At 44.4% G+C, this 14682-nt stretch overlaps 1 protein-coding gene and 1 pseudogene across 2 annotated transcripts in view; both read left to right on the top strand.

The window, feature by feature from the left end:
* ITGBL1 (integrin subunit beta like 1) overlaps positions 1-14682 on the top strand; it is a 214816-nt gene that overhangs the window by 187928 nt on the left and 12206 nt on the right. The gene's annotated exons all lie outside the window — the stretch shown is intronic.
* On the top strand, positions 1539-1657 carry LOC145530725 (5S ribosomal RNA; annotated as a pseudogene).

Consider the following 14682-nt stretch of genomic DNA (forward strand, 5'->3'; position numbering starts at 1 on the left):
ACGGGCTTAGTTGCCTCATGGCATGTGAGATATTAGTTCCCGGACCACGGATCGAACCCACGTCCCCCACATTGGAAGGTGGATTCTTGACCACTGGACCACCAGGGAAGTCCCCATGTAGTTGTTCTTAAATTTCACTTTGATATTCAAACAATGTCCGTGAGAGATTTAGGGTTAGGATGATAGCGTTAATTTAAAAGGTGTTTGTGGATAACAACGATCGATTTCACTTACCTTCTCCTTCTTTCTCTGAGCTCTGAAGCCCAGGTGACAGTGTGAATCCTTACATTCTGCCACAGATTTTGCACTGGAGCCTATGCACACATCTGAACACATTCCAGTGTGTAGTGTTTTTGCTTTCCTTTTCGTTCACTTGTGAATCTTTACTATGATGGTGGCTCATCATACTGCTTGGAGGAGGTTAGCTCCAAGGGAGGGGCAGATGTCCGCATCAGTGGTCAGCTCATGTGTATCCATAGTGACTTCTAGAAATGCTGCACATCATTTCCAGTCCACACTGACACTCTGTAAGTGTTTCTCAGCAAGATAAGTCCAGTCTTGATATTCCTGGTGGCTATGGTCTATAAAGGGGCTTCCATAGTGGCTCAGATGGTAAAGGATCTGCCTGCAATGAAGGAGACCCGGGTTCAATCCCTGGGTCATGAAGATTCCCTAGAGAAGGGAATGACAATCCACTCCAGTATTCTTGCCCGGAAAATTCCATAGACAGAGGAGGCTGGCAGGCTACAGTCCAGGGGATCGCAAAGAATCAGACATGACTGAGCAACTAACACACACATGGTTTATAAAGTTGCCATGAACAGGGAGTTGGCAAATACTGACCCTTGAGGGAAATATGGGGCTGGCTAGGATCCCACCTCTGTTCCTGGCATTTTCAACAACCAGTCAATACATAACCTTGTTTCATGTGTGTTTCTATGTGAAGACATACTGTGTCACATATAGTTGATTCACTAACATTGAGCTCATGGCCAGCAGCCCTGTAGCTCATGCCTGAACGACCATGATTTGGCTCACAGATTTCTCCGTAAGGTACATCATAGCCTTTTTGCACTTAGGACTTAGGAACACTGGCTAGCACTTCAGCACTGTACTTGGGGGCCATCTAAAACATCAAGGTTACCAACAGAAGGTGCAAAAATGTGAAGAGTCTAGCACCAACTATACTGGGAAAAGAACAGTGGTTTTCAGTGTAAGAACTGAGCCAAGAAGGCAGAGCGTGACCTTCTTTGACCTTCGCTGGAAGTGTGAGCCTTTTTTTCACCATTTGCCCTGTGTTCTCAAATGACCTGGAAAGCTTCTTGAGTGTTGATTTCAGGAATACAAATAAATTTTAGGGAGTAGGCAAGTTCTCAAATATGGAATCTTCAAATAATGAGGATCAAGTGTAATTCATATTCTCACTGGAAACATCACCTCCCACGTGAGTTTTGCACTTGGCCTCAAATTATTTCTTTAAGACAGTTGTGGAAGGAATGGTTTGAGCCTTGACTGTTATAGGGGTTCCCTGGTAGCTCAGCGATGTCAATACCACCCTGAACGCACCTGATCTCCTCTGATCTTGGAAGCTAAGCAGGGTTGGGCCTGATTAGGACTTGGATGGGAGACTGCCTGGGAATATCGGGTACTGTAGGCTTTGGGCTTCCCCAGTGGCTCAGATGGTAAAGAATCTGCCTGCAATGCAGGAGACCCGGGTTCGATCCCTGGGTCAGGAAGATCCCCTGGAGAAGGAAATGGTAACCTGCTCCAGTATTCTTGACTGGAGAATTCCATGGACAGAGAAGTCTGGCAGCCTACAGTCCATGGGACCGCAAAAAGTCAGACACGACTGAATGAGTAACACTGACTATTATAATCTTGAATTTAATTAATTTATTTGGCTGCACCTGGAAACATGTGGGATCTTAGTTCCCTGACCAGGGATCAAACCCATGTCCCCCTGCATTAGAAGCATGGAATCTTAACCACTGGAACACCAGGGAAGTCCCTTGAGTTTCATTTTTTTTCTCTGCTGTTCTCTGGAAAGAAATTACAAGAGACATGCTGTTAATTAACAAGTTTGAACATAACAGTAATTCCAGTATTAAAATATATGGCATACTAGACCCATTGATAAGGAGACCACAAGTTCCCTTCACAAACATTTATGTAAATGTAATTTGCTATTTAGAAATATAAATGGCAAATTATAATGTCAGTTAAGACCACAGACATGAGGCTCTCTTGGTTCCAACCTTGGCCAGCCAGTTATTCCCAATATAACCTGAGGCAATTTACATATCCCACTTCTGTCACCTATAAAAGATGGTTATATGTCTCTTGTAGGGTTATTGTAAGATTGAATGAGTTAATGCATATAAAGTACTCAGGGTTGTATCCAGCACATGTGTCACATGTAGATATAGATATTACTGCTATTAGTATTGTGTGTGTGCTAAGATACCTCAGTCATGTCTGACTGTTTGCAACCCTGTGGACTGAAGCCCACCAGGCTCCTCTGTCCATGAGATTCTCTAGGCAAGAACACTAGAGTGGGTTGCCATGACCTTCTCCAGGGATCTTCCCGGCCCAGGGATGAACCCATGTCTCATGTCTCCTGCATTGGCAGGCTGATTCTTTACCACGAGCGCCACCTGGGAAGCCCGTCATTAGTGTTATATACATATATAAAGAATGAAAGACAGAACCAACTCAGTTGGAGTTTATGCTGTGGATTACAGTAAACTATGGGACATAGACCAGAACTCATGTTTGCTTATTCCGTTTTGTAACAGTTTATTCAGAACTGTGACTGTTCTTTTTGCATAAAGCCGTCTTTATCCTCACACTTGACACTGAGCTACCAAATCAAAGCGGCCACATGCATCTCAAGAGTGTTTTCGTGGCTCTTACTCAGCAGGGTATTAGGGGGAAGCACCTCATGCGTTTGCAAGTGTGAAGTAACACAAATAAGATGACCCTGGCCCTTAAGGTTCGAACCACCACATGCATCTCCAGTTTCTGTATTCCTGAAAATACCCATTGTCGTAAGAAAATATTCTCTTATTTCATGTTATCCCATCATGTTTATAGCACATAATTAAGTCAGCAAATGCTCATTGCATACTTGTTCCATGTAATGACCGTCACTGCCTCTCATACACAAGCATGCCTGTAATTTCTCCTAGAAACCTTTACCTCTGACCTGTCTGCTGGCTTTCCTCTTGGTTCAGTCTTTTTTTTCAAAAGATTTTTGTTTGAAACAGACTTTTAAACAGAACATTTAGTTTACTTTTAAAAATGTATATTTATTTATTTGACTGCAGCAGGACTTGGCTGTGACGTGTGGGATCTTTCCTGGAGGCACACAGGCCCTCTAGTTGTGGCGCCCGGTCTCCAGAGTGCTCAGGCTTCAGTAGTTGTAGCCCACGGGCTCAGTTATTCCATGGTATGTGGGATCTTAGTTCCCCGACCAGGGATCGAACCTGTCTCCCCTGCATAGCAAGGTGGATTCTTAACCACTGGACCACCAGGGAAGTCCCATCTTGGTTTAATCTTTAACCCATGGAAACTTGCTCTGTGTCCCACCATTCTGCCTAACTGACTCTCTGGGGTTATTCATAGTTCCCAGTTGCCCAAATCTGAGATGCCATTCAGTTCTCATTCTGCGTGACCACTTTTTAGCATAGGGTTGTGGTTACTCTGCTTTCAGTTCCTCTTGACATGGTCTTCTCCCTGGGCCTCAGAAGCCCCTTACCCCATTTCTTCTATCTCTTCTCTCGTAATCACTTTTATCTTTTTTTCTTGCTTATCTCTCAGAGGCAGAAGGAAGCAGTTGTTTTTGTTCAGTTGCTAGGTAATGTCCAACTCTTTTCTGACCCCATGAACTGTAGCCCGCAAGGCTCCTCCTTCCATGGGATTTCCCAGGCAAGAATACTGGAGTGAGTTGCCATTCCCTTCTCCAGGGGATCTTCCCAACCCAAGGATCGAACCCACATCTCCTGCTTGGCAGGCAGATTCTTTACCACAGAGCCACTGGGGGACGCTCTCCGAGCCTGCCAATAAATCTTAGCATTTCCCTATAAATTGCCTTTGGATGTCTTTTCTGCTGACTGTTTGCTGCCCTTGTATAACCTCAGCTTTTTCCTGTTTTCTCTTAAGGTCAGTGTCTCCCAAGATGATTTCTTAGCCTCATTCCCTCCTGGCTTCATACTCTTCAAATTCAAATTACTTATTACTTATATGGAGATTCCTCCATATTCTACATGGTTGAAACTGACATAATCACTTATTTCTTCTTTAATTCAGGAAATGTGGTTGAGCCCCCACTGTTAGCTAGCACTGGAGGTTTCATGATGAATCTATTAGAGTTGATGGTCACACTTGAAGGGCGACATTGACGAAGGACAGTGAGGTGGATGGTCTGAAAGGAGAAGCACTGATTCAATGAAAACATACATGATAGGGGATTTGACATAGACTGAAGTCAAAGAAGCCTTCGTGAATGCCTTCATATCTGGTCAAAACTATACGATGCCTAATATGTGCTTGTGTGTGCCTGTTAGTTGCTCAGGCATGTCCGACTCTTTGCGACTCCGTGGACTGTAGCCTGCCAGCCTCCTCTGTCCATGGAATTCTCTAGGCAAGAATACTGGAGTGGGTAGCCATTCCCTTCCCAGGGATCTTCCCAACCCAGAGATTTAACTCAGATCTCCTGCATTGCAGGCAGATTCTTTACAGTCTGAGACACCAGGGAGGTGAACTAATATGTGCTTGATATGTATTAATCAGCTAAACATCGTGACCACCACATTTGGTAATCCGATGCATAGTGTTTAGCCGGGTGAGGGGAGGCGGATTGACCCAGGAGTCACAGAACAAAGTGTGCTCAGGCATATGGCAGAAAGAGTGGATGACATGGTCAAGGGATTTTTGAGAACCAGAGAGAAGCCCTGTGTGATAGATGATAAGATAGCAAAGAGGAGCAGAATATGATAGATTTTGTAAGCATGTTTTTGATTTGAAAGCCTTTACTGAAAGACTGATCAGAAACCATAGAAGGGTTTAAACAAAACAATAGCATGATCACTGTTTAAAAAGTACCCCTGGCTGCCAGGCGAGGTCTGGATTGCTGGGAGGAGTGTGTGTTTGTGGGGTTGCTGGGTAAATGTGGATTTAGGAGATGAGTCCTGGTGAGAGATGCAGGCGGGTTAGCTAGGTGGAGGGCGGTAAAGATGGAAAAATTGTGACGTATTGGGCAACATATTAGAAACAACATGATAAGAGGCTCCCAAACCCTTGGACTTGCTGCAAGGGACACGGCCCTCTGTTAACCCTCCTCCAGCTCCCCAAAAACAGATGAATACGGTAGATGCCAACCAGGCAGCGTTGCTCATGGTAATGTGACCTATGGCTGATAAATTTCAACTAGATTGGGAGGGATAAAGAATGAACCGTGAATGTCTTATGGGAAGGCCGTGCTTTTCTGCGAGTGTCGTGTCTCTGCCAGTAGGCATGTCTCTTGAGGGTTTTCTGGAAGCAATGCTTAAGGAACAATTGGGAGAGATTTGGGGCTCCTAGGGGGCATAAGACTTCTAAGCCAGAGAAGCCTCAACATCTGTGCAATGCGGAGTTCATCTCCAGGCATCTGAACTGCATTACCTGAAGAAAAGGTTATCCCCAGACCACGATATAAAGCTGCTATCCTCGTGAACTGCTGTAAGGACGTCCATGGAGAGGAGAGCTGACAGGAGGTGGTCCCTGTGCCGTCCCACATCCCTCCAAGGAGACCAGTGTCAACTGTCAATCTAAATGTTTAGTTGAACCTGAGACGAGTGCCCCCCACCCCACCCCGGGAGCAAAATTCCCGTTTATGGATATTCACGGTTGAAGAACACGAGTGAGGGGCAGGGTAGCTTGTGGGGTAACTCACAAATTTCTGATTTGAGCAATCAGCTGGGTGGAGGAGACTATGTTTTTTTGTACCATTGTCTCCATTTATTGAAAAAAAGAATGCTTTCTTCACAGACGGCATTGAGAGTATAGAGTCTTAGCCACTAGACCACCAAGGAAGTCCCAAATACATCTGTTTTAGATTTCTTGAAGCACCAACTACAGAATGTTTAGGAAATTGGCATCATGTAAACCAACAGTTCTGTGCCTTGAGGAAGGAGTGGAAGTTACTTTGTTCAAAGAATTTGGTTTCTACATCAGGTGGCCGATCCTAAAGGAAATCAACCCCGAATATTCACTGGAAGGACTGATGCTGAAGCTGAAGTTCCAATACTTGGGCCACCTGATGTGAAGAGCCAACTCATTGGAAAAGATCCTGTTGCTGGGAAAGATTGAAGGCAAAAGGAGAAGGGGGTGGCAGAGGATGAGATGGTAAGATAGTATCACCCACTCAATGGACGTGGATGTGAACAAATTCCAAGAGATAGTGAAGGACAGGGGAGCGTGGCATGCTGCAGTCCATGGGGTCACAAAGAGTCGCACACAACTTAGTGACTGAACAACAACAACATCATGTGGCAGCCAGTGGAGAACAAATCCTACTATGAAGAATGCGTGAAGCTCACTAGCATCATCCCTCTGGTGTGGCTTCAAAAAGCAAAATTGACATCGCTAATCTGGGTAATTTTCTCAGTTCACTGCTAGACCCTGAGTCATAGTATCTCTGACCTTGCCCTTGGAGGGCTGGATGAGAAGTCCACATATCTAATGTGTGGCCAGAGATCAAAATGCAGGTCCCTGACTCCAAAGCTGGGACTCCCTGAGCATTTCCGCAAACAAGTAAAACCCCAAATAATGTAAACCTACTTAATCAGTGGGCGCATGAGAACTAACAGGAAATGATGTCCATCCACCTTTGCGACAAAAATAGGACTTCCCCGATGGCTCAGCGGGGGAGGAATCTGCCTGAAACGCAGGAGACACAGGAAATGTGGGTTCGATCCTTGCGTCGGGAAGATCCCCTGGAGAAGGAAATGGCAACCCACTCCAGTGTTCTTCCCTGGGAAATCCCATGGACAGAGGAGCCTTGCAGGCTGTGGTCAAATGAGTCACAAAGAGTCAGACACACGTGAATGACTAAGCACCAACAAGTACCAACAATAAGGCTGAAAGTGATTAAACCAATTCTGGTAGGCTGGGATCCGTTAGCAAGCATACCTGAAGGTGAATGTAAGCAATTACATAATTTTAAGCAGTTCAGTTTTGATTGCACCCTATTTACAACCTGAAAATGAGAGTCATGAGAGTAACTGGCACAGAGAAAGACAGCAAGAAGTAAGACTATGCCTCACTTAATCAACTTAAACTGGTGAGCAAAGTGATGGTTCAGTGGTAAAGAATCCACCTGCCAAATTCAATCCCTGAGTCAGGAAGATCCCCTGGAGAAGGAAATGGCAACCCACTCCAGTGTTCTTGCCTGGAAAATCCCATGGACAGAGGAGCCTGCCGAGCTATATCGTCCATGGGAGTCGCAAAAGAGTCGCACATAACTTAGTGACTGAACAACAAGCAGTGTTCACACGTAGACTGCGTGTGGACCATCTCAATTCTCTATTAATGACACAAATTTTATGTGATCTCCACATGCATGGATTTTTTTTTATCAGATCTCACTACTGAGGAAAAAAAGCTTTGTCTGGAGTGATAGTCCCTGGCACGTATTTGTTTTTAAGTAACAATTGACTTTAAGATTTCATAAGGAAAATATATCTACATGTTGGCTCTTATATGTTTAATTGTTCCTGGTGGCTCAGACAGTAAAGAATCTGCCTGTAATGCAGGAGACCCGGGTTCGATCCCTGGGTCAGCAAGATCCCCTGGAGAAGGGAATGGCTACGCACTCCAGTATTCTTGCCTGAAGAATTCCACAGACAGAGGAGGCTGGCGGGCTACTGTCCATGGGGTTGCAAAGAGTCAGACACGACTGAGCGACTCACACTTTCACTTTCAAGCTTAACCAGAGACCTCCCTCTGGTGCTCCATATATCCAGGATGAGAATAAGGAGTGAACTGCTTCCTGCTTTCCTTTTTCCTCTCTGCTCCTAGAATGAGCCCATGAGTCCAATTTAAGAAACAGGAAAGGGTAATGAAGAGCCACCTCTTAATTACACAATCAGTTTACGTTTCTTCTAGGAATTCTTTGATTCGTAGCTGATCTCAGTTTGAAGATGATCAGGCAGCCTGGAGAGTATGAATACACCTCTGCCCCCAGGCACTGCTGGACTTCTTATATTGAGGAAGGTCCAGACCACTGACTCAGACCACACCTTTCTTAGCTGGATGATCTGAGTGGTGTCGTGATCGTCTCCTTGTCTTTGAATTAACATCTTAAAACCACAAACCTCTTTCCTGAGCTTGTACATGCGCCAGTGTTGGGAGGCACCCTGCTGGCCTGCAGGCCTTGTAGTTGCCCAGCCTGGAGACAGCAACAGAGACATCAGTGGACAGGGAATCGTTTTTTATATGTTTGTCTATTTTTGACTGTGTTGGGTCTTAGTTGCGGCCGATGGGATCTTCTGATGTGTCACGGGCTCAGTAGTTGCGATGAGCGGACTTAGTTGCCCTGCAGCATGTGGAATCTTAGTTCCTCAACCAGGGATCGAATCTGAGTCTCCTGCATTGCAAGGTGGGTTCTTAACCCCTGGACCGTCAGCCTAGCCCCTGGACAAGAGAATCTTACAAATCCACAACGAAAGTTCCTGGAGCAGCACCCCACCCATCATATGTAGGTGGCAGGACATGGCAGCAATCTTTGCTACTCTGGGGAGGAGGAGCTTAGCATTTATAGGGGGAATTGAGATCACGTTGGCTCATCGTTATCAGAGAAACCAGTGGCTAAGGCAAGAGGCAAGCACATAAACTGTTCCTAATTAAGTGTATAATTAAGAGGACTGGACGGTCATATGAGTGAAGCAGAGACTGGTTGAGCAGGGGATGTGCAGAGAGCAAGGGAACAGCCATCTTGAATGGCCTGATTATACAGCCAGTTAGGACTGTGTTCAGCTATACGTAATGACACAAATAAGCCTGCAGATTGTCACTTAAGGGTTGGATGGATGGCAGGGTGACTACCTGAGAGCCATCAACATCCCACACACCTTCTCTCTTCCCTCCCACTCTGCCCTTTCATGCTCATTGACAACCTCCTGTTGTGCCCATCTTCTAGGAAAGAAGAAAGGGAAAAGAATAGGACAAAGGGCAAAGGATATGCACTAGCTGAGTCTGTCTCATTTTCTGTGGATGACAATAGCTTTCCTGGAAACTTTACCCAAGAGATTTTCCTTTTTATCTCACTTAATAGAGCTAAGTCCTAAGGGCAACGCTAGGTCAAAAGGAGCCTGAGTAATCAAATATTTTCCAGATGAACATATCATCATCTCCATGAAAAAAATGAGGGTCCTCCTATTATTAACAAGGGGAAAAGAGTATTGGGCAGACAGTATGTATTAATAGTAGCTGATGCAATTAGATCCATTCATGTGGGTCAGTTACTTAATTGAGCACCATCGTTACAGTGTATTAAGGAACCTGTGTCTCAAAGCCAGTGGATTCATTGGAAATGTCATTGTCTAGAACATCACCACTCAAGAGTATTTTCAAAGATAATGGAAATGTTCCATATCTGCCTTTTACAACACAGTAGCCGCTGGCCGTGTATGGCTGTTAAACACTTGAAATGTGACTAGTGCGACTGAGAAACTGAATTGTAAATTTCACTGAACTTGAATAAATAGTCACGCTGATCAGTGATTGCTACATTGGACAACACACATCCAGAGCATTCTTGGTGAATATTTTGGTGTGGGGGAAGGGAAGAGAATAGAAAGAAAAATCACGGTTGTGGGGTGGGGGGTGGGGGGGTTGCCAGATACCAGGAGAGGATGAACGGCCTTGGAAATGAAAATCAAATGGAAAATTGCTCTTAGTATGTATGAAGACTTGGGAAGTCAAGTGAAGGCAGATTTAGGAGACTTCAAATGTTTCCTTAGGCTGGTTCTCCCTACAGGTTCTAGAATGATCTGTTACACACTTATTACGTAGATAGGGCTTGCCTGATGCCTCAGTGGTTAAAGAACACACCTGCCAATACAGGAGATGCAGGTTCGATCCCTGGGTCCGGAAGATCCCCTGGAGTAGGAAATGGCGCACACTACAGTACTCTTGCCTGGGAAATCCCATGAACAGAGGAACCTGGTAGGCTGCAGTCCATGGGGTTGCAAAGAGTTGGAGACGACTGAGCAACTGAGCGTGCACTCACACATCGCAGATCACATCCCTGTGAATTCTACCCCCAAGCAGAGAGACCGTCCTCCCTGAATGGTGTATAGATGATTCTCCCAGTTCTGCCACCCCTGGGTGTTCCACGCATTGGCCTGAGTCAACAGAATAGGGCGGATCTAGCAAACGTTGACTGAAACTACTCTTGTGGTTTTTATCATCTTTTTTTTTTTAACTCTGACTTTCAGTACGATTCCACTCAGTAGGTCTCCTTTATGAAATATTCTTCTTGTCATTTTACAAGACAACATAGTCATTGTATTTTTCTCCTTCTTTCCTGGGAAGTCCCACTTGTCTGGCTTCTCCCTTCTACCCTACCATAAATATCAGATTTTCTCAAGATTTACTTCTTCCTAAGTGGGCTCGTTGACTTCCAAAGCTTTAAATGCCATCTCCTTTTGGAAACTCCAGCATGGACAGCCCTAGCGCCAACCTGTCCTCAAATGCCAGGTTTGTGTCAGCTGCTTAGTGACCTCTCCTTGGTTGTCTTAAGAGTATCTCAGACACACAAGGTTCAAAATGGAACTGATGTTCTGCTCTAAACTCTCCCTCCTGCAGTTCCATTGTCTATTAGGTTGCTTTGTTAGCGAGCTCGGCCTTTCTCTCCCTCACCTGCCACGTACAATCGAGCAGCAAGTGCCATAGGCACCCCCATCAAAGGAGATCTCCAGCCACCTCTCCCTGTCGGCATTGACATCAGCCTTGTTGAAGCCTGCATCACCCTTCGCCTGAGCTCTGCAACACCCTCTCACTTTCCCCATCCTCACCACTTCCCAACACACCAGAATCTCTCCCACCTAGTTGCCAAAATGTATTTGCAAACTATAAATTATAACACATCACGTACTCCCTTGCATGACACCTATCTATGAATTCCCCTTCCTCTTAGAATAAAATCTAAATGCCCTACCATGGGTGAATAATTTGCTATGTTCTGATTCCTAAATATTTCTCCAACTTTATTGTTTTTTTTCCATTTTTTTCTTCCTTATTATTTTTTCTTCCTCATTATATCTTCAAATGCACTGACTTTCTTTTTCCCACTGCCTATAACATGCCCGCTTTTTCTTATTCTGAGAATTTTCATTAGTTTTTCCAGAGCATTGACCATCTAGCTCCTTATCAGCCCTTGGGTTTCAGAGAGCTGACTCCTCCAGTTAATAATGCTCTCTCTGCCAAATATACCACCACCCTCTTTAATTCTTCCATAGCTCAAGTGTATTTGTTCCCACGTTGTTTTTTTTTTCTCCCCAGTAGACTGTAAGGCTGTAAGAGCGGAGCTAGTACTATATCTGGTGCACAATAAAAACAGTTTTTGAGTGGATGACTAAATTATTAGTTTATAAAGAAGATAGTATTAAAAGCTTTAAAATTTTTTTGAGTAAAGAGAAGTCATGTAAATGGCAAAACGTTTGAATACCGTTGGGCTTCCCTTGTAGCTCAGTTGGTAAAGAATCCGCCTGCAGCGTGGGAGACCTGGGTTCGACCTCTGGGTGGGGAAGATCCTTTGGAGAAAGGAAAGGCTACCCACTCCAGTATTCTGGCTGGAGAATTCCATGGACTGTATAGTCCATGGGATCACAAAGAGTCAGACATGACTGAGCAACTTTAACTTTTAAATCCCAGTGCATTTTGACCATTGTCTGGGCTAGATGCCAACCTAACTGTATGGAAGGGTGTAATAAATAAGCTAATAAATGAAAAATGATCTCCTATTTCCTTGCATGTAAATTTTATATTAAATTACTTGTGGTGAGGAGCCATTTATTCATTCTCAATGATATCCTAAATCAAAAGCAGAGTGTCTTTCTTTGCCATAGAGATTAAATTATTCCATTTATGAAATGATGGTAATGCTAACTAACCCAGAGTTAGTAAGAAACATAAACATTTGAAAAGTCCATAGCTTGATGAGATTGGTACTGAAAGCTCTTTCTTCCTCCTCCTCCTCCTTCTTCTCACCACACGTTATCTGCTTCCAAAGGTACTTCCCTGGTGCTCAGATGGTAAAGAGTCTGCCTGCAATTCGGAAGACCCGGGTTCCATCCCTAGGTCGGGAAGATCCCCTGGAGAAGGAAATGGCAACCCACTCCAGTGTTCTGGCTTGGAGAATCCCATGGATGGAGGAGCCTGGCAGGCTACAGTCCATGGGGTCACAAAGAATCAGATAGAACTAAGCAACTTTCACATACATACACATTAAAGGTGGATAACTTGTTTTGAACTTCTAAAGTAGACTTCACTTTAAGTAGACTTTTGTTTTATTGGGGAAGTCAAGATGGAATCATTTCCATAACTATTACTTGAGTATGTAGCTCTTACTCAGATTTGCTAACCTCATTCCACTCTACAGGATGTAGATAAAACAGAGCCATCTAAGAGCTGTCTGTTGACTTTGAATGACCAGTTATTAACCAGATGACCTGCAAACATGTCCTGGATTCAGTTTTTGATTGTCAGTTGGAATTTGTGGGAAAAAGATAAGAGAATTTCGTTGAAAAATAACCTCACTCTACAAGTGTTTTTGGAGGATCCCCTGTGTATAAGGCAGAGTACTTGGTACTCTGAAGACTACCGTGATTTAGCAGAAGTGATTCCTACTGTCAAAGAGTTCTGTCAGGTAACAGGTTTATCTGATACATAACCGCATATCGCAAGGTGGAAGAAAAAAAGTTATACCGTGGAGTTGAAAAATAAGATGGTGTAGAAATTCAGAAGAAAGGATGAATTTCACTTGGGGATATTAGAAAAATCTTCCAGAGGCAGTCATTGCCCCTGTGCTTTGAAAATTCAGCAGGATCTGGTTATATAGAGTAGATTCCTGTCTTGGCAAAGTCATGAAGTCAGGAAAACCCCAGAGCTACATAGGGAAGGATGAGTGGATCAGGAAGTGTATGGAGGGGGCAGGAAGTAAGGTTGGAGAAGCGGTGGGGGCTCTATTTTAGGAACCTAAGACACAGAGAAGGTTAGAGTGGGTGAACTTCTTCCCATTAGCATTAGGGAGTCACATAGTCCTAGGACTCAAAGCTATGGTGTGAGTAGAATTGTGTTATGGGAAGCTGGGAGCCAGAACACTGGAGAAAGGCATGATAGAAGGTTCCTCAAAGGTTTCTGATGGTGATGCATGTACCTGCTAAGTTGCTCAGTCGTGTCCATCTCTTTGCACCCCTAGGGACTATGCCCACCAGGCTCCTCTGTCCATGGGGATTCTCCAGGCAAGAATACCAGAGTGGGTTGTCCTGCCCTCCTCCAGGGAATCTTCCCAACCCAGGGATCAAACCTGCGTCTCTTACGTTGCCTGCATTGGCAGATGGGTTCTTTACCCCAAGCACCACCTGGGAAGCCCTCTGATAGTGATAGGAGCGAAGATTTCGGGGGTTGTTTCAACAGAATCTGACAGCTTCTTAGATGAAGAGAGTGAGAGAGATTGAAATGTGATTCAAACCATTTTGAACTGGTTGACCGGAAGGAGAGCTGGGCTGCTTAAAGGGATGGGCTACACAGAAAAGTAGCTTTCGGAAAGAAAATCATGTATACAGGTCTCTAGGCAGCTTTTAGATGCTAGTAGAACACAATGTATAAAATCACAAGAGCGGAACTTAAGAGAGATTTAAGGGCTGGATCATTGTGGTTATCTAAAATCCTATGATTTGATGAATTTTTCAAGAGAGAGATGATAGACAAATGAAGATCATTAAGGCTGGACAGTCAGGGGATACCTGCACTAATCCGGTCAGACAGAAAGTAGAGGAATAAGTAGACAAAGGAGAGGTGTTGAAAGGATAAGGCAAGTTCAATGTCATGAAAACCAACTTAGGAGAGACTTTTTAAAAGTAAAGTACCCACGAATGTCAAATGTATACCTTACACTATGCAGCTATTTAAAAAGACAGGGATTAAGAAAAGTCTCCTAGATGTCTCAAACTGCTAGTCATTGTCTGTTGGCTTTTTATGAGTTACACTCTATTTTTTAAAAAATCTTTATTTCCTCATTAGCTGTGCCAGGTCTTTGTTGCTGCTCAGGCTTTCTCTAGTTGTGACGAATAGGGGCTATTCTCAAGCTGGGCGGCACCAGCTTCTTGCCGTGCTGGCTTCTCTTGTTGCAGAGCTTGGGCTCTGGAGCACAGGCTTAGTAGTTGTGGTGGTCAGGCTTGAGTGCACGTGGAATCTTCCCGGGTCAGGGATAGAACCCGTGTCCCCTGCATTGGCAGGCGGATTCGTAACCACTGGACCACCAGGGAAGTCCAATAGTCATGGTTTATTTTCCAAAATGAAAGGTATAGGCATTGTGACATGAGGAAAATGAGGAAACATTGAAATTAGGGAAAACTGGAGTCAGGTTCTAATCCTATATGGTTTTCTGATTTGAGGCAAAATTACTTAATCTCTCCG

The sequence above is a fragment of the Giraffa tippelskirchi genome, chromosome 12 (assembly GCF_054371585.1).
Source record: "Giraffa tippelskirchi isolate mGirTip1 chromosome 12, T2T-mGirTip1v1.2.pri, whole genome shotgun sequence".
NCBI classification, from domain to species: Eukaryota; Metazoa; Chordata; class Mammalia; order Artiodactyla; family Giraffidae; genus Giraffa; species Giraffa tippelskirchi.